Genomic DNA, 21,271 nt, shown 5'->3' with positions numbered 1-21,271 from the left:
ACAAGGTTAGGGAATAAGTTCGTACAAGACAATTGTCGGTTTTCATAACTCGGTCTTCCTAGACCGTTTTATTCGGCCTTCCTAGGCCCAACCCAACCCATTCGACCAATCGTCCCGTCTAAACGGTCCTAATTCTTATTTGGGCCTAAGGATGGATAGCGATTGACGTCATCCATACCATGATGCTTACTCTTGTTTGTATCAAGGGCCTTCACTACTTGAGGAAATGGACTAGGAATCGGCCTTACTCTTGTTTGGCACGAGCCTCTCCACAGACTTCGGGTTTGATGGTTCGGTATGGCAACCTACCCTTTAAACCAAAACCCTTCTAAATGCACTCAGCATCCCGTTATAATGCTTGTATAAATGTGTAAACCTTACGTGATCACCATTTCTAAACAAAACCATGACGAATTTTCAAAAAATCAAAATCCTTATTTTCAAAGCAAAATTTCGAAAAAAATAGGGCCTTCAATTAGCGCAAAAATCCGGTCAAGACTCTGTCCGTTTGTCGCGTCAAAATTCGGGCCACAAGCCCATTTCAAACCTCACTTCGAGTCCACTCCTACAGCTACACTACAGTTGGCTAGGACACACATTTTCAAAGACCTTGTCTTTCTTCAAAACTCACTCAACACAAGTGGCACGCACCCACTTCACGAGTCAAAGCTCTTCCTCTTTTAGCAAGTGTGATAGAATGGTCGATCGTGTTTTGATTCGTCGCCGATCTCTTATCCAGTTTCCAAGATGCCTGGGTCAAGTGATGAAACAAACCTTCAGCAAATTCAAGAAAGTAATGATCGAATCCTAGCCGCGATAACCCAAATGCAAATCACTCAAGAACAAACCTATGACCGCCTTGAACTTATCGAAGGCCGTATCTTTGATGTAGAGGGAAGGTTGCCTCCCCTTAAAGGTGAAGTACTACAATTTTCCGATGACGTGTCCATAGATGAGAATCCTGCCCTAGGGGCAACCGCAGCTGAGAAGAGACTCCAATACCTAGAGGAGCAATTGATGTACCTTAAGGGGGATGACATTTACAGGGAAAACAATCGCAAGTATGAAGCCGTCAATTCCAAATTACCCACTAACTTTAGCATGACGGATATCCCTAAGTTTAAAGGACATGAGAACCCTTTGAACCACATCCGCGCCTTCAAGGACTACATGTCTATCAAAGGCATCAAACCCGAGATGTTCTTAAGGATCTTTCCTTCATCTCTCGACACCATCCCGAAGCAATGGTTCTACACTTTAGATCACAAAAAAGTCGCTACTTGGGAAGACGCCGCAATCGAGTTCTCAAAACAATACGCGGATAATGCCGAGATCCAAGTCAATATGCGTACTCTAGAGGTTCTTACCCAAAATGACAAAGAAGGATTCACCGACTTCCTAAGTAGGTGGAGGAAAACTAGTACTCAACTAGTTGAACGCCCGGATGAGGCTACTCTTGTGGAAAAGTTCGTGGATAATCTCAAACCCATATATGCCAGTCACTTGAGATATCAAAACATCAAGACTTTCAAGGACTTAACCGTACTAGGGACACGAATTGAAGATGACATCCGTAAAGGACTCTTGTCCAAAACGGTAGGTCGAGGATATCAAGGGTCCACAAGTCGTTCATATGGCTCCACTAGCAAGACCGACGAAGTTAACCTTCTCGAGCCATCCAAGAAAACTAGCCCACCAAGGAAGTTCACAAACCTTGGGGACACGTACTCAACGCTCTCTAAAAAGGCTAATGAAGCAAGGTAAACTCCAACCCATTGGACCTACTCCCGAACCCGAAAAGAAGTCCAAATTCTGGGATGAAAACTCCTACTGTGTATACCATAGGGGCAAGGGGCACGACACGGAAAAATGCTACAAGTTGAAACACGTGCTTCAAGATATGATCGAAGATGGTCGACTTCCAATTCCACCAGGGGGTAAGCCCAACAACACTCAGAATCCTCTTGGAGTTCTAGTGATTACAAGTGACGAATCTACCTTAGATTGCTCACACCTAATTTCTCCCACCGAAAATGAAATTCATGCAATTGAGAAAGAAAGGCTCTACTCTACTATCTCCCCTACCATTTCCGACTTCATCGCATGGGCAAGAAGTGTAGATAGACAAGTGTGGGAACTAGAAAACATGGTAACGGCCTTGAGCCATCCCAATGCAATGCCTAAAGAACGTGTACCATTGATCTTCTCTCAAAATGCCACTATGCAAGAAGTAGTCGCCGTGGTCGATAAGCTAGTCGATCAAATCATACAACTAGAAAGTGATATCATGAGAATGAAGGAACTAGCTGCAATCAATGGGGTTTGGGCCGATGACGATGAAGACGAATACCTCATTGAAAACTCCTTGGTCAAGGAAATAGTCCAAAATGGTGAAGACCAAGATGTGGATCACCTAACTCGTTCGGGTCGCCCATATCAAAGCACTACTCAAAACGGTCCAACCAATGTCATCACACCAAATGATAACGAAGATGACCCCACTGACCATTTGCTCAAGCAATTACAAAAGACCAAGGCTGATCTTTCAGTCTGGCAACTAGTGGCAAGCTCATTTCCGCATCGCCAAGCTTTACCGCAAGCTTTGGCCAAATTGAATGTAGCGCATAACTCCACTCCTGAAGATGTAGTCAACTTGGTCTTCCAAGAATCACCGAGGCTAAGTAATCCTATTACTTTCTCAGATGAAGACTTGCCACCTTTTGGCGCTAGTCACAACCTTGCTCTATACATCACTGTCATTTGTCTAAAGAAGAACGTGCCAATGACGTTGGTAGATGATGGCTCCGCGGTCAACGTCATACCCCTCAAAACGGCATACAAACTAGGCATGAAGGAGTCGGATTGGACTCCTACAAATCAAGGTGTACGTGCATATGACGGTACACGACGAAAAGTGGTTGGACTTGCTAGCCTAACCATAGCCACGGGACCAATCGAACGAAAAGTTAACTTCCAAATAGTGGACATCGAAGCTTCATTCAACATACTTTTGGGAAGGCCTTGGATTCACGCTTCTAAAGCGGTAACATCCACCCTTCATCAAAAGATCAAGATCCCACTAAATGGCAAAGTTGTGACGATCACCTCGTCACCCATCAAGGCAATAATCGAAAAGCAATCAAACAATCAAGTCCTTGCGGATCCCATATACGAACTTGGGGGCTTCCATAGTGTGAATGTCATAGACAGTGAGTTGGCACCCTTATACTATAATCCCTACTCTAACTTGGTGGTCAACCACATACTCAAATCTCAGGGATACTTCCCTGGAATGCCTTTGAACCCAATTCGGAAGAACACCTTCGCACCATACAAGAAAGGTAACTCGACAAGGATACCACTTGGGCTAGGATACAAGCCCACAACTGAAGAAGTTCTCGAAATGCTCGCTCAAGTCCAAAATCGCAAGCACGTGGGAGTCCAAATGAGACCATATCTCCCCACCTTAAATGGATACTTTGTCCAAGAAGGAAGTTCATAACTCTTTCATGGATTTCCCGAACCTTGGCATTATCTTGAGAGGAAGTTAGCCGGAATCGAGATCTTTCACGATTGCTACTTCATTCCTCCCGAAACGGTTCCTACCGTCAAAACCCGTCAAGCACCTTGCTTCGACGAACAAGCTGTTAGCCTATTGTTTGGAGAGGACCGATTCATTAGGGCCGCGCAGGATGAGATCATTACTATGATACTTCAGGACGATCGCTTCAACCCCACCGCATTGATCACAGAAATCGACACAAAGCAGCAGAAAGGATGGAGAAAATCTATCAAGTGGACCAACAACCAAGGAAGGCTCTTCAAGCTCACTCTTCGGAGAAGGAGAGATGTTCAAAGGAGAACCGAGAAGACGACGAGTTCGAATCAGAGTCGGAGTCGGAGTCAGAGTCGGAATCTAGAGAAGTCATTAGAGAGTCTACTCCTGTTGTCATCCCCACTCCCTTCGTTTCTCCTAGCTTAGCCTCGAGTAGTCACGGTAATTCGGGGAATGCCCCAATTACTGTTCCTTTACCGCCACTGACCATGGATCAGTTGGCTCATTTGTTTCAACTTTACTCAAATCTTAATATGAATAAATCAGGTTCTGCTTACTCTCTGTGTTCTTTCGAGTACAATTGTTTATGATGATATCGAAGATGACCAAGACCAGACTTGACCGAAATACCTCCCTACGTAGCCAAAGAAATATTACAAGAAGGGGAAGGGGGACCAGTAATAGAAGATACCGAACCCATCAACGTAGGAACCGAATTAGAACCCAAAGAACTTAGGATAGGGACTACCTTGAGCTCTACCGAAAGGGCCGATTTCATAGACCTCCTAAATGAGTTCAAAGACGTTTTCGCTTGGTCCTACAAAGACATGCCAGGGATCGACAGGGATATCGCCGAACATAGGATTTCGATTAAGCCGGGTTTCAAGCACGTGAAACAGAAGCTTGACGAATGAGAACAGAATGGGCTCTAAAGATTAAGGAAGAAGTTGATAAGCAATTCAAAGCCGGGTTCATCAAAGTTTCAGTAGTACTTTGGGTAGCTAACATAGTACCTGTGCCCAAAAAGGATGGGAGAATCCGTGTTTGTGTTGACTTTAGGGACTTAAACAAAGCAAGTCCAAAGGATGACTTCCCTCTACCTCACATTGACATATTAGTGGACAATACTGCAGACCACGCATTACTATCCTTCATGGATGGATATGCGGGTTATAACCAAATCAAGATGGCCATGGAAGATATGCACAAAACCGCATTCGTCACCCAATGGGGAACATATTGCTATACAGTAATGCCATTCGGATTGATCAACGCCGGAGCTACATACCAACGCACCGCAACTACGCTCCTACATGACATGATGCACAAAGAAGTGGAGGTATATGTAGATGACATGATCGTCAAATCCAAGGAAAGAGAGGGACACATTGCAAACCTTCGCAAGTTCTTCGTAAGGCTACGAAAGTACAACATGAGACTCAATCCTCAGAAATGCACGTTTGGGGTAACATCCGGAAAACTCCTGGGATATGTCGTCAGCCAACGCGGCATAGAAATAGATCCCTCAAAAATCAAAGCTCTGATCGAAATGCCACAACCTCAAACAGAAAAAGAAGTCAGAGGATTCCTGGGAAAGGTACAATATATAAGCCGATTCATATCGAAACTTACCATTATTTGCGAGCCCATCTTCAAGAAACTCAAGAAAACAGACCACACCATGTGGGATGATGATTGTCAAAAGGCGTTTGACCGAATCAAGGAGATATTGGCTAAACCACCAGTGCTCATGCCACCGCAACGAGATCAACCTCTTGGTTTATATCTCACGAAGAATCGCAATCGCCATGGGTGCTATCTTTGGCTCAAATGTAGGAAGTGAAGAAAGAGCTATTTACTATCTAAGTAAGAAGTTCTTGGAATACGAGTGCAAATACTCGCAACTCGAAAAGACATGCCTCGCTCTTGTGTGGGCAACGAAGAAGCTACGTCACTACATGCTTAGCTACTCCGTCAAGATATATTCCAAAATGGATCCAGTCAAATACCTCTTCGAGAAACCCGTCCTCAACGGACGTCTTGCAAGGTGGACTACGATGCTCTCGAATTCGACCTCAAATATGTACCACTAAAAGTCATAAAAGGTCGCGCCGTCGCCGAATTCTTCGCGGAAAATCCTATCAACGACGCACAAACCATAGACACTTGGTCATTTCCCGACGAGGATATACTTCAAACAGACGTAGACTCTTGGGATCTATACTTTGATGGAGCATCAAATTTAAGAGGATTCGGAATAGGAGTGTTGCTCATTTCTCCCGAAGGTGAGCATACACCGATTCTTTGTCAAACTCGACTTCGAGGTGACAAACAACGCCGCAGAATATGAAGCTTGCCTCATCGGACTACAAAGCGCGATAAGCTTAGGCATCAAAAACCTTCGAGTACATGGGGATTCATCACTGATCATCAACCAAGTTACAGGATCCTGGAAAATCCGAAGCGAAAGCCTCGCACCCTATCAAGCTAGGATAGACCAAGTGGCTCAATTCTTTGATCACGTAACCTACTTACACCTACCTCGAGAGGAAAATCAATTTGCAGACGCTCTTGCGAAACTTGCATCTCTAATAAATATGCCAGATCACATGGTAGAAATGCCTTTGTGTATCGAACGACGATCAGAACCGGCTTATGTCCACCAAATAACCGATGAAGAAGAAATCGCACAGGAACCCTGGTTCCAAGCGATCCTGAATTTCAAGCTTAATGGTACCTATCCACCGGATATGGACAAGAGGGGACAATGCGCCATACGCCTTTTAGCTTCCCAATACATTCTGATGCAAGGAGAGTTATACAAAAGAACACCTCTTGGTGTAGTCCTACGTTGCCTTGATCATTCACAGGCACGAAAGGTGATGGAAGAAGTCCACGACGGAGAATGTGGTCCTCACATGAGTGGGCCCATGATGGCAAAGAAAATCACACGCTTAGGGTATTATTGGACCACCATGGAATCTGATTGCATCAAATACGTGAGACACTGCCACAATTGTCAAATCTTCGGGAATGTGCAACATGTCCCTCCTTCGTTGCTATACACGATGACATCTCCTTGGCCATTCTCCGCATGGGGAATTGACATAATCGGGAAGATAACCCCAGCCGGAACAGGAGGTCACTGTTTCATTCTAGTAGCAATTGACTATTTCACCAAGTGGGTAGAAGCGGCTTCCTACACTGCTCTTACGGCTAAAAATGTGGCAAAATTCATACAAAACAACATCATCTGTCGATACGGTTGCCCACATGAGATCATCAGCGATAATGGGTCACACTTCCAAGCTGAAACCGAGCAATTGCTAGCCAAATATAAGATTAAGCATCACCACTCTTCGCCCTACAGACCATAGACTAACGGCGCGGTAGAGGCGGCAAACAAGAACGTTGTCACAATTCTCAAGAAAATGACTGACAACTACAGAGATTGGCCAAGCAAGATACCCTTTGCTTTATGGGGATATCGTACATCGGTTAGGACGCCCACTGGGGCTACTCCTTTCTATTTGACCTACGGCATGGAAGCCGTACAACCAGTCGAGCTAGAAATACCATCCTTGCGTATTCTACTAGAAAGCCAAATCCCGGAAGCCGATTGGAAGAGGGATAGATATGAAGAACTCATCCTCCTGGATGAACGTAGGCTACGCGCCTTACATAATGTCCAAACATATCAAGCCCGTATCAAACGAGCTTTCAACAAAAGAGTTAGGCCAAGAAACATCAAAGAAGGAGACTTAGTACTCAAATCGGTTAGAGCTCTTTTACCTGTCGACCCAAGGGGAAAATTCAAACCTAATTGGGCCGGACCATATCTAGTCAAATCCATACTCCCAGGGGGTGCGGTTAGAATCACAGACCTAGATGGGAATGAGTTTTCAAACCCCACAAACCTTGACCAACTGAAACGATACTATGCCTAGAATAGGACAAAAACGCGCCTCGCGTAAACCCATGTGTCGCTCTTGTGGCACTAAATAAACGGCCCCTGGCCAAGTTGAAATAAGCTAAGTGTCACTATGCTCTTGCATTTTGACAAGATTGTCATCCTCATATCGTCAAATAAACTGAATTCGCACCTTGAGAACAAGCAAAAGCTCATGCTTATTTTCTATGTTCACTACAAGCTCTTGCTTCGAACAATTATTCTTTTACATTTACTCGAACTACGCGCAAGGGTTTGATTTCGCTTTTTAAGTGAATACGTAGGCAATCCTTCACCGGATTCAACGCAATATACCTAAAATGTAAATAGAAGGACATTTGCATTGCATTTGAAATTCGACAAGAATAATAAAAGAAAATCACAGCGGTTTCTTAACCATTTAACCTTTTTATTTCATTCATTTTCTAATAATAATAGTACGATACATAATAAAAAAATAGAATAGGCTAGGATTCTAAAAATCCCTCCTTTTTATTACAACAATAATAATAATAACCAAATAATAAATAAGGACTCGGGCTATTCCTCCATCTTCCCCTTGCCCTTGTCATTCTTGTCATATTTCTTGTCACGACCTCGAGCGGGACGCTCTTGCACCACTTCGGACCTAATCACCAACGGTCTTTCTCGAGGCCTGACTCTTCCATTCTTGCCAACCATCATTTCCGCAACAGGAGTAGTCTTTGATTTCTTCGAAGGACGAACGACCTGAAATCCAGCTTCTTCTTCTCCTTCTGTCAGATGCTTCTCCTTCTCTTTCTCTCCCTCGCGCACCTTGTAGTCAACAGGCTCGCGTTTCCTCGATCTCTCGCGTTCTTCCGAAGTTGCGGCCTTTCTCCACCTCGGATAGGAATCGACACCCACAAAGCATTGGCGGAGAAGCTCAAGAACCACATGTTCCTTTGGGCCCATTTGATAGCCCACTCTCTTCGGCTCTCGGTGGTAAGCGCTACAACAATCTGCGGAACGGTATCAAGCCTCGGGATAGTCCGCTTCAAACCAACTTGCCTCATCAACCTTTAGGAAAGATGCATACCATGAACTCCAATCCGGAATGCGCACGGACCTAGTAGGATCCAAAGAAGACACTCCGAAGAAGACTTGAGGTGCCACCACGGTACGACCCACCTAATCAACGGGCCATCATCATCATTCTTGACTTGTTCTTCCAATAGTCGCAGACCCGAGTGAAGTCCACCATGTACAACCGCGTCCTCATCGCAATCATACGGGAATGATAGGAAAGTGCATGAACTGGGGGCTCGGCGGTCGGAGCGTTCCATAAGCCAAACCTACCAAAAGCAGGTATTAGACACCCAAAAAAAAAAAAAAAAAAAAAAAAAAAAAAAAAAAAAAAAAAAAAAAAAAAAAAAAACGAAAAAAAAAAAAAAAAAGAGGTGTCTTTTACCCGTAAGATAACAGGACTCCCCAAAAATGGAAGATCGCGGTTGGATTTCCTATTATCCAAACCCAAGATAATCTCCCTAAGCACAAGCAAGTGGGCTCTGCGCAGCTCCATTTGCTCAATAAGACCCAAAAGACGGGGATCACCTCGCAAATCTTCATCAACGTGCCCATGGAAGACACACACATGAAGTAAACAAAAGCCAAATGCTCTCCTCCTAGCAACATAAGAGACAGTGGGGTCAGCCCTGTTGATGAATCGGTCTACAAAGTCCAGCATTCTCACACCTTTCGGGGTAACTAAGCGATCCACCTCAAGTCTAGTCAATCCGAGCAGGTCTCTGAATTTTGTCTTATACCCTTGTGAAGTGGAATGAATGGCAGGTAGATGCTCGGGGTCCCACCCACCAATAGCGACAATTTCCTCAGGAAAAGGACAAATATCGCCACGGGAACGCGAAAACATGATAATTTGGGTCCCAGTAGTCAAGACAAGCATCCAAGAACGGTTTTACCACCTTAATGAGTTTCAAACTCCATAGAGACCCAAGGTTATGAGCACCCATGTCGTGCTTCTCAATATTCGAGAATTCATTAGTCCATTCCTTCAGGCGGATCTCCAAAGTATTCATAATGACAATTTTCTCTTGAAAATTTATTTTGGGAGTTTTTTTTTTTTTTTATGTGGATTAACGGAGAAGAGACGGAAGAATTATATGATTTAAAGCTTCGTCGACGCTTCTATTTATACTAATTGCTGTTTCCAAAAATCCGCCAGAAGAGACAAGCTTGGGAACAGGCGCAACTCCTGCTGCGCCTATTCAAAGCGACGCAGCTCATGCTGCGCCTCTTCCCTAGACTAACTTCCTGTGATTTCCGCGTTTGGATCTTTCCTAATTCTATAACGAATAATTTCCTATTCCTACGGGATTTTATTTTGGTAAATACGAGCAATTTACCATGTTTCATGTTTCCTAAATTCGCGGGCACGCATTTCGAGGCGACGTCGACACATTCGCCATTTTCATCACACTTAATTCTTCTTTTGTTATTATTCATTTGTTTATTTCATTTTTTTTTTAGGAAGTAAATTTCTTTTTAGGAAATAATTTTCTTTTGTTTCAACATTTTCATTTCTACACTTGTAGATTTCTCCTTTTTTTCTTTTTTAGGGGGTAACCCTCCCTACCGTCCGGTCATTTCCGACAAAATTTTTGCATTTTTGCATTTTTGTCCTTTTGAGTCTCATTTTTGCGCTAATTAAGGCCATATGTGTATAAAATGCATGTTTTGCATGATTTCTATGTGAATTTCGGCAGCATGACGGCGTAAACCGTTGTCTACCAAACCTGTTCAAGAACTAACCTGCAGGTACAAGCAACACAACCCAGCAGCAAAGGCACTCAGGCCATCATATATACAAATGTACAAGCAAACGGGGCTTGCGCCCGAATCAAGTCCAAAGTCCAGTAAAGCGGGGGCTTGCGCCGAAACAAAGTCAAAAATGTTCAAATCAGAAGTCCAAATGTATGAGCCTACAAAACTACGCAAAACTACTGCTGGGCACCCTCCAACTCAGCAACCCTCGCCGTAAGAGCAGCGATCTCGGCGTCCCGAAACTCGAGCTCCCTCGACAAGCGAGCCGTCTCCTCCCGAGACTGGGTCAACTCTCGCTCCAGCTCGCGACCAACCTATAGACAAAAATAAATTGGCTCATGTCAATCAACTCAAACAAAGACTGAAAACCAAAAAAAAATCAAAAGAAGTCAAATGAGGTTCATACCTGACGACCTCGACCACCGACGAGTGCCTCGATGGCGGTAGCTCGTAGCCGGTTGGCCACCCTCCATAGTGCCACGAACCGAGATGGCGCAACCTGCGTTTCAAAAAGAATTCTCAGTAAATTGAACAAGTTTAATCAAATGTGTTCTTACACGAAAGGTATATAAGCTGGAGGCTCACCCTCCGAATCAGATGCTGCCAGTCGTCTAGGCCAGCATCCATCACAGCTACGTCGAAGTCACGCAACTCGGAGATCGTCGTCCTCCCAGTCGCGTCAGTGTACTCAAGGGTCTCGGGATACACTGGGGGCTCGATGCCCGCCGCCTCGACCTCCTGCAAAGACAAATAGCTCTCATTAATCGATGATCTTTCGTCGTAATTCCCGAAATCAAATCAAGAAAAATAAAAGATACTCACCACTGCGCCGACGCCAACCTCCCGTAAAGGAACACCGAGTAGTCCTCGTCGGGCGAGAAGAAGGTCGTCGCCACCGGCACCGGCCAGTCCGCCTCCCTCTCGGCCTCGGTAGGCTCCCGAACATCGTCCTCGGAGGGTCAATGGGAACCGTCAACGCGCCCCGAGAGCACTGACGAGCCAAACGCTCGCCCAGATACCACACAGGACCCATCGACGTCCACAACAGCAGCCGACTCGGGCTCTTAGGTCTAAGGACCCCAGCAACAAAAGGAGGCGCTCCAGCGTACTCCGCCCAAGGTCTGGGCATCCACTGCGACAAGATAAGGCAAAGATCATTCCTATGATCAATTAAAAGCAAAGGACAAGAAATATAAATGAATACGAGTGGGATACTCATTTGCTCGGTGAAGGGCGTTCACTTCCCGCCGGTAGACATTGTGAGAGGAGCGCTTGCTCTTCGTCCAGCACATCACCCAATCCCTCACCACGGGATAGGCCTTCTCAGTGACTCTGTCCTCTTGGGCGTGAGACTCGGGAAGTAAGAGTACACCCATGCCTATAAAAAGAATAATCAGTGACGATCTTTCGTAATTCGATAAAGAAAAGAATTTACTTTGGTCTAAAGGAAGTTTCATACCTCCAACAGTAGTCCAGGTCCGACGGCGCCGGGAGAAGTCCCCTTCTCCATCAACTCCGGACGAACCATGGCCCTCATAAAGCGGATGAGGACCGCAAAACCAGTGATGACCCAGTCCCAACGTCCTAGGGAACTCAGGTCAGAAAGAAAGGGAAGAAGCTTCGTCGATAGCCTCTCGCCCTTGTCTCCGAGGTAAATCGAAGACAAGAACCACCAAAGCCACAGACGAGCTCTCTGCTCAGCTGTACAAGGAGGAGGAGCAGTCTCCCTCCCATCGATCGTCACCGGACTCGGGGTCTTCCCCCAAAGTAGTCTCGGACATAGGTACGGGTACCAAACCCAAGATCGCAACACGACCTTCGGCGATAAGTTCCAGCCGATCAACCTCCTCGCCTCGGCCGAATCCGCCCTCATAGCAGTCTCCGGCCACACCATCTCCTCGGTCCCACACGGCAGACCAGAAATCATGCCGTAATCCTCCAGAGTAACTCCCACCTCACCAAAAGGCAGGTGAAACGTGGAAGTCGTATCCCAGAATCGATCCAAGAAAGCGCGGACCAGGCTTAGGTTAGCCCGCAACTTCCTCTTCACGATATCCCTCCAGACCTGAACCAGAGGACCAAACGCTCCACGCTCGATCATGGCCCTCTCCTCCGTCGACAGCCGCTCGTAGTGCTCCATCGCCGTCGTATAACCCGAGAACGACCTGATGTTCCCGGCCTCCTATTATGATTTGAAACAAAGCTATCCTTAGTTTTGAATGAAATTTGCGAGAAGTTTGGACAAGAAGAATGAAAGAGAATAGGTAATGAGTAGTGAATTCTTATTTACCAAGCTCTTCACCGTCCTGTAGGACAGGTGGCCCTCTGCAGCCCACACGAGGTGCCTACTCTCCCGAGTCTCGGCCACGCAGAGCTCCCCCCTCGGTGACGACCTCCTCGCCTGACGTTGGCCCGTCTCGGGGCCTCCTCCTCCTCCTCGACGGCCTCCTCCTCGTGAGCCTCGTCTCCAGTGGCCATCACCGCGTCGGTGAAGACCTGCTCCAAGGCCTCCTCAACAGCAGCGTCTACCTCCATGGGAGTCCTCCCAGAAGTAGAAGCCTCATCACCTGCAACATTAAAGTAAATTTAGGCCGCGTCACATGACGACAAGCCTTTGTTAAGGAGTTTTCGAGCCTCCGGAGCCCTGAAAACGCCCTTTCCATGCCATCTTTGGCCATATTCCCGCCAACCCAATCACTCGTGTGATAAATTGGGTCAAGTCAAGTCCAAGTCAAAGCCTAGTTCCGGGTTCAAGCCGAAAATTCGGCAGCATTTCGTTATAACGGCGATTATGCCCTAGAAAGGTGCCCTGAAAAAGTTGTCACAAGTCAAAATTTCGAGATGGTAGGAAGTTTACCCATCATCCAAGGACCCCAAATATCAAATTTCATCGCCAATGGGCAATCCTAAGGCTCTCTTCGAAGCAATTTACGGTCAATTTTGTGAAACTAGTCTCAAAATTCGCTCAAGGGCTCAAAATTCGATGAAAATTCAAAGCAAATACATGGTTATGTTCCAAACATTGCCTAATATCCATTTCTAACATCAATTTGGCAAAACAAATCCATTTGGGGGAAAAGCCCCAAATTTTCGATCAAAAGGGTCGAAAACCCTAATTCTCGCGGCTCAAAATTCGACAAATGTAGATGATTAATGCAAGATTAAGACACATACCTCGATTAGTCATGTTTAATGCAAGCTTTTGAATCCAACCTTGACGGAAATGGTGGAGATTTGAGAGAGAAATTGAAGGAAATGTGTTTCGAAATAATGAAATATAACCCTTCTGATTTCGCGTTTTTACGCGGAAATAGCCAAATTGGGGAAAAGACGCAGCAGGCGCTGCGCCTCTTCCAAGAGACGCAGCTCTTGCTGCGCCTCTTCCTTGTGTTCCCTCCATACGAATGTTCAAAAATCCGTTATGAGTTCGTTATTAGTGGGCCCATCTTTGGGTGCGCCTCTTCTTCAATGCTATTATGTTCTTTTGGTCCGTTTCGACGATTTTCTTTCGTTCCGGTCCGCATTTTATCCCGCTCGGCAGTATTTTGCAGTATCGCTCAACTCATTTTATCCCGCGCAGCAATATTTTGCAGTATCGCTCAACTCATTTTATCCGGCGCAGTAGTATTTTGCAGTACTGCTCACTCAAGATTTCTTTTACGACGATCAAGATGTTCCTAGTCGTCTACATCTCCGTGTGATAGTATTTTGCGATCTTGCTCACTCAAGATTTCTTTTACGACGATCAAGATGTTCCTAGTCGTCTGTCCCCGACGCAGTAGTATTTTGCAGTACTGCTCACTCAAGATTTCTTCCGCGACGATCAAGATGTTCCTAGTCATCACAATATTCCCCAGCAACAGTTTGTTTGAGACCGACGCAAGCAGATTCAACCTCAAATTTCGCCAGCGTTCGCTTGAGACCGACGCAAGCGGATTCCTCGCAGATTTCTACCGACGTCCTGCTGCTTTCAATATTTCTTGTTTCCCCGCGAAGTTCGACCGAGTCTCAGGTATGATCTCTCCTTATGGCTGGCGAGCTTCCTTACGTAGTCTAATGGACTTTAAACGACCCTCCCCGATAGTCGACAGACTCTAAAATGTTCCCGACGATAGGTCCTTGGCTCAGACCCCTTGAGCCGCCTCGCGTCGCCATAGTCGTCAGGTTGTAATCTTCGATTGACTGATGGCTATACTTTGACTTTCGCCTTGTCCAAGCCTCGGTCAAAGTGGGGGCTCAGAGACACCTCGTTTACGCACCTCCCGCAAACCACCCGGTGATGATTGGGCCGCATGTTTGATTCGCGGAACGATTTGTGACAGTTCGTAAGATTATCGTCAAGTGTTTGCTCAAATATTAATGTCAACCTCTTAGTTGTCATCTACGTCCTGATACGGTCGTTTTGGCAGTAATTAGAGTATATTCGGAGTCCGGGTCAAAAACCGTCTCCATTTTTCGATAGTTTGTTAAATCCCGAGTCGGAATGTTTGGAATGTTCCGGATATTTCTATTCCATATTTTACAAATTTTATCTTTTGGCAAATAATATCCCGCAATATTTACGAGATAATCGAATTATTTCCGTCCTACCATAACTCAAACGCGGAAATCTTTCTTCAGCAGGAGGAAACCTCCTGGGAATAGACGCAGCAGTCTTTGCGCCTCTTCCAAGGGACGATGGTCGCTGCGCCTCTTCCCAGTGCCCTTCTTGGCATGATTTACGTATCTTTTTCATATCTTTCCGAGATTCACTTCCAAAGAGTCTCCGAAACCCTATTCCTTCACGTGATTAGTATAAATAGGAGCTTTCGTTCCTCATATTTCTCACGCGAGTGTCCGCCCTTCTCTTCTCCCTTTGCATTCTAGACTTCGTTCTTACTAATTGGCGCCTACGTGCTTGGACTTTCGACCACGTAAGCTCGGATCTTTCCGGTTTTGACCTTTCCGTTGCATGACCGACCAATTTGACCAACTACACAATAATCAATCTTAATTAATCAATCGTTTTCCTCTTACGAGGGCACTCTTTCCTTGCATTCGCGTCGAGCATTCACTAGTCGATATCTTAGTTCATCTCGTTGCGTCAACATGTAAGTCTGAGGGTGTATAATCCTCTTTTATTTATTGTATTTTTGTACTTTTAATTATCATATCAGTCATGTAAGATTTATGTCGAAAGCACCGTTAAAATCGATTTCTAAAACCCTTTGTTAAAACCTGTTTTTGCGGATTTCCAGTAGACAGACGTCGAGAAAAGACGCAGCAACTGCTGCGCCTCTTCGAAGGAGCGCAGTTCCTGCTGCGCCTCTTCGTGAGGCTGCAGATTCTGCTTCTTTTCTTCTTCTTAAATCCTCTCGTAATTCGTCTTTGTTTATTTGTTTTTCACTTGTTTTCTTAAATTCTTCGTTCATTATCATTAATATTCACATGTATATTGTATCATATTAATCATCATCTTTAACATGTTTTAATTATTCAAATCCGACTTAAATCCCAAATAATTCATATTCGCGGGTTTTCGTCACTAAATTCAAACCCGGATTTTAGAGATTCAATTTGTTCATATTGAGTTTCTGGAATTCGTCATTGATATAGTTTTCATCTGTTCATTCACGTGTTCGTCATTAATTTGTCATCAATTCATCATGTTTAGTTTGTTCTATTCACCGATGTCACTAATTAATCATTCATTAACATCGCCCCTTCATGTAATTAATCCGTTTGCATCCGCCTCATTCATGTTCTACTGCTTTTTATGACTAATTCATATGCTAAATAACCTGTTAAATCACTTTCATCCGAGTAATTATATCAATCGATCCCTAAACTTAACAATTAACCTTAACGATTTGCAGTTCCGGCTTCACAGCCAGAACTCACCCTTGGAACAGACGCAAGAATCGCTGCGCTCTTCAGGGCGCGATCTCTGCGCTGTTCGAGATGAGTTACGCCTCGAACTCCTTTTTCGCCTTGACGTAATTAATTAGGCTACGTATTAACTAACTAATATCCGCAATATCACGCTAATTTCTGTTCATTAATTCTCTCTTTTATTCTTTTCTTCTTTTATCAAATTATCCGTTTTTAAAGGTATTTTCGACATAAATCGCCTATTCCGTTGTAATTATTGTAATTTTCATTATTGTATTTTCATTATTGTATTTCTTTTATTGTTTGTATGTTTCACATGTAAATCAATATTAAATCCTACTTCGACCCAATTGTATGCTAATTACGTGTCAACCGACTTAGTCTAATTCTCACATGCTAGGGTTAAAACTTGGATGTTGCATTGCATGCATATAGCCGACGATACATCGAGTACGAATAACTTCCCTAATCATTAGTAGAGGCCGCTATCGAGGCGGGCGGGATTAGGTGTTCGATCAAAAGAGCTTCCTAATACGTACCCTCACCCCTTACTCCAGATCTCCGTGAGCACCCGTGTTCATTGGCATCCACGAGAGTCATTCTAGACATAGAATGCTAAGGGTAACGATTGCTTAGTGTTCATGTCACTACTTTGTGTCTTGACATGACACGAGGTATTCGAACGGTTCCAATTTCCCATAAAAATTGGTGGCGACTCCTTACAAAATGCAAACGCTTGTTCCCCGTTTCTCACCAAGCGCCCCCGTGGGCGGCCCGCTGTCCACACATGTTCACTAATTTGAACTTTTATGAAATTTGATTGCTTTTTGCTTGCATACATTCGGGTTTGTGGTCGGTGTCACATGCAGGGAGGCGCTTGCAAATTTTCCCTTTCTTTCGTTTTCACCCATTTAGCTCCACATTAGCCAAACTTAGCCTTTTTTACCCTTAACTACACTCAAATTAAGCCTGCATGTCAAGCTAGTTTAGTGTATTTTGCGGTATACTTTCCATTGATGCGAGTTATTTTGCTTTATATTGTTTGGAGTTGGTAGAAAAGAAAAGAAAGGAGGATATGTTGGAATTGGATGAAAAGAAACTGAAAAAGAAAAGAGTTGAAAAATGAAAAAAAAAAAAAAAAAAAAAGATGTGGGCAGGAAAATCAGAAAAGAGTTAGAAAAGAAAAGAAAGAAAAAGAAAAACAGACCATGTAAAAAAGGGAAGTTTGTGTTTGATACGGTCTTACTCCTATGCATTACTTATGTCTTTTGAGGAGTTGCGTTTGGTTGAGTGAGTTTTGTGCCATTTGAAGGGCATTTGTGACTGATTTTGTAATTGGCTGTGAATCAAATTTGCTTAGTATGGTATTGTTTAGGTGTTAGCTTGACGCTTTACCTCCACATTTTCCATAACTGTTTTTGCCTTTTCTTATCCATTGCCTCACTAAACCATAACTTTTGTAAGTCATCGGCTATGACCAACATTGTTTGGTTGGAATGTATGTATGGTGAATAGAATTGTCTATCATTTTAGTTGCAAGCATGTTTATGTGAGTCGTAGTTTAGGTGAGTGACTATTTTCTCTTCTTCTCTTACACTTATATACTTACCCTTTGCTTTATGAGAGAAGAGTGACCCGTGAGAGTCCAATTTTAAAGGTCTTGCAAGGTCGACATTTCAGCTTATTTATAGACATCATACAACTCGTTTGCGCTTGACTATTGTAGCTATAAATGTCAGTTTTGTTTGCATTAAATGGTTTAAGTGGACAGTTTATAGCTAGCTCTGAGTTTTCATTTCCGTTCCATTAGTTTGCATTTAGTTTACTCGAGGAAGAGTAAAGGTTCGGTTTGGGGAGATTTAATATGTGCAACTTATATAGTCTTTTTAGCGTCTTATTGCACGCATTTCCGTGTCGTTTTTATAGTTTTGTATTGCAAAATGCCCCGAATAGGCTACTTTGGTTTGTTTTGCCTCATTTGCAGGAACGGACCTGAAAGTAGAGAAATCGTGCCTTATTCAGTCCTCTTAGCATGCATTTATGGAGATGGAGGATTTAGAGCGAAAGTGCCATGCCACGGGAAGCGTGAAGGAAGTTTTTGGGAGCTAACCAAACGAGAGCAATCTGTTTTCAGTGGTTGAGTACTCGATTGAGAGCCCTTTTGTTCGATCGAGTGGTTTTGATGGTTGCTGGAGTTCGATCGAGTCCCTGCTGAGCTCAATCGAAATAGGCTGAATTGGAGGTCCTCGATCGAACGTGCTTCTTGTTCGATCGAGAGGTTTGGCTGAAGACTTGCTTGATCGAGAGGTTTGCTTATTTACACGGGATTTTATTCCGTGATTAGTTAATATTTTAGTTAATAAACTCTTCCCTATATAAGGTGAAGACGTTATTAGGTTAAACATACACTTTTACACTCTATTATTCTCTTAATTACTCTCTTAAGCAGACTATTGCTTTTCTCTTTTGCTACGTTACTTTGCTCTTAATTCTAGATCTCAATTTGTAATCTTTCTTCACTCTTTACTCTTAATTTAATTCTTCTTTGTTTTTTTCTTAATCCTTGTTCTTAATTGCTGCTTAATTATTGTTGTTATTAGTTTATGTTTCATCGTTATTGCTCTTATATTATGTCTCTTGCTTATTCATATATTGTTGTTGTTTATTTCATCAATAGCATGAGTAGCTAAATCTCTCTATGTTAGGATTAGGGGAGTCATGGTAGTGAGTTGACGATGTTGTGAATAGGTTAGATGATTGAACTGTGAGAACTGTTTTATGACAATATAATTATAATCGTTTATTTGAGTGCACGCTTCTAAACTAGTTAAATCGGTTAAATTCAGACCTAGATCGGAAGATTGGAATGAACAAACCTGTTATGAACGGTAGACTACACTAATGAGGACGGAAGTTAAGTTAGTTGTATTCTAGGGCGGATAGCGGACCGGAAGGACCTTTCCCTTACCCTTCTCACATTAGATCGTCTGAACTATTTATGACTGAGTTGATTAACTGTCATGGTGAAACGACTTCCTGACATATTTCTCCTTAATTGATCACATCTTTATTTCTCTTTATTCTTATTGCTCTATTCTCTCGCCTTAATCTCTTTTAGTTTATTAGAAATCAAATTTAAAACCCCCAATTGTTACTTGACAAACTTAGATAGCAGATAGATATAATAGCCTCCCTGTAGAGATCGACCCTACTTCCACTAACTTATGTTAGTTGTTTTAGGTATTTATTTTTGGTACTAAACGACGGGTATCAGGCCAGCCCAATTAAAGCAAGCGACGGTTACAGACAACCAACACACGTCAATTACAATAATACAAATGCTCACGACATAACATGTAGACATGACTATGCAATGCATTTATGAAGCACACAATCACAAGTCTCCATTCACCACACACCACCTCCATATATAACCTGGTGACGGCACCGCACAATTACCCACCAAATACTCGGACCACAGCCCGTAAAACAGGTACTCGGGATGCCCCCGTGGTACTGAGCCCGGGCGCCAACCGGATCCCTGCCAGACGTCGTGACACCACACGAGTCCCTCCATACTCAAGTCATTAACGTGCACGTCCCTCTTAAGATGAGAAACCCCAAGAGGCGACCCAAGTGTAAGACGGTCTCCCGAACCGCCTTTCGTCTCCTCAACAACCGTACAATACCACAATAACTTCGCCAACAACCACCACAATAACATGTACACAATATGCCAAATATAATGCTTTCACATGAATGACTCTTATCATATGTGCCTCTTTCTCATGTAATAAATGTTAATTATGCCAAGTAATCATGTACACCAACAACCATAACACTACCTCAAGATGAAATCCCAAATTAACATGTTATAATGCAACTCTTGTAACACCCCTAATTTCCATAATATAATTCCTTAATTTTATTTTCCCATATTTTATATTTTATTTTTCCGGGAAAATATCCGTCTCTTGTCTTTTTAGCCCATTGGGTTCGAAAACGGTGAAGACCCATTCTTATCTTGGGTTTCACGTGTGGTTTAGTATATATGGGTGAGTTTTGGGCCTAAGCTTGAAATAAACTCATGAGCTTCTCTATAAATAAGAAGGGAAACCAAACCCTTGCTTTTCTTTTCTCATAATTCTCAAAACCCTAAACCTAATTCTCTCCTCCTCTCTTCCTCCCTTGTGTCGTGTGCCTCCACCCATCCTAGGGTTTCGTGCTGCGCCTCTTTTCTCCTTCCTTCATCATCTTTCGTGCTTAGATTTATCCTACTTCTTGGATTTATCTATCTTCTTCGTAAGTTTTTTATGCTTCGCATAGTTTTATAGTTTTTATAGTTTTTATATATATAGTTAGTATATTTATTAGATTCGTTATCTTTGGCAAGTGAATGATTCAATGAAGGCGCGGAAGTTGCTCCTGGAGAGGACGTTTATATCGTTGAAGATGATCTTTAAGATTATTTACTTAATAAGGTAACTAGGTGTTTTATTTTAATTGTGTTTATGCCAATTGATGTAATTAATATGATTTAATGATTGCCTTGCATGATTGGTACGTGTTAGATTGTTTGTTATCATGTTAATTATGTTTTCACATGTTTGTATATGTTTTAATGTATTAATTATATATCGTATGTTGGTTATGTGTTTATTATGGGTGTCATGAGCGCAATTAGGGTTTACGAATAAACCCTAGTGGCGGCATGATAGGCGGTCAAGGGTTCTCTCCAAAGTTATAGCTAAAGCTAGTATAACCTTGATGATGATTCAAGTGTTATAGCTGAAGTTAGTACAACTTTGGGTTGTTAAGTTATGGCTGTTTGAGGTATAACCTTGGAAATATGAATTCAAGGTTATAGCTGAACCTACTATAACATTGAAGTACGAGTCAAGGTTATAGCTATAACTAATGTAACCCTGGGATTATGGCTCAAGGTTATGGTTAATGCTAGTGTAACTTTGAGTTTCGTGTCAAGGTTATGGTTGAGGTAAGTATAACTTCAAGTTATATATACTAAAGTTATAGTAGATGTTACTATAACCTCGCATCCAGAGTTCATGTTATGGTTAAGGTTACTATAACAT

The sequence above is a fragment of the Silene latifolia genome, chromosome 10 (assembly GCF_048544455.1).
Source record: "Silene latifolia isolate original U9 population chromosome 10, ASM4854445v1, whole genome shotgun sequence".
Taxonomy (NCBI): domain Eukaryota; kingdom Viridiplantae; phylum Streptophyta; class Magnoliopsida; order Caryophyllales; family Caryophyllaceae; genus Silene; species Silene latifolia.
This window is presented reverse-complemented; position numbering follows the sequence as displayed.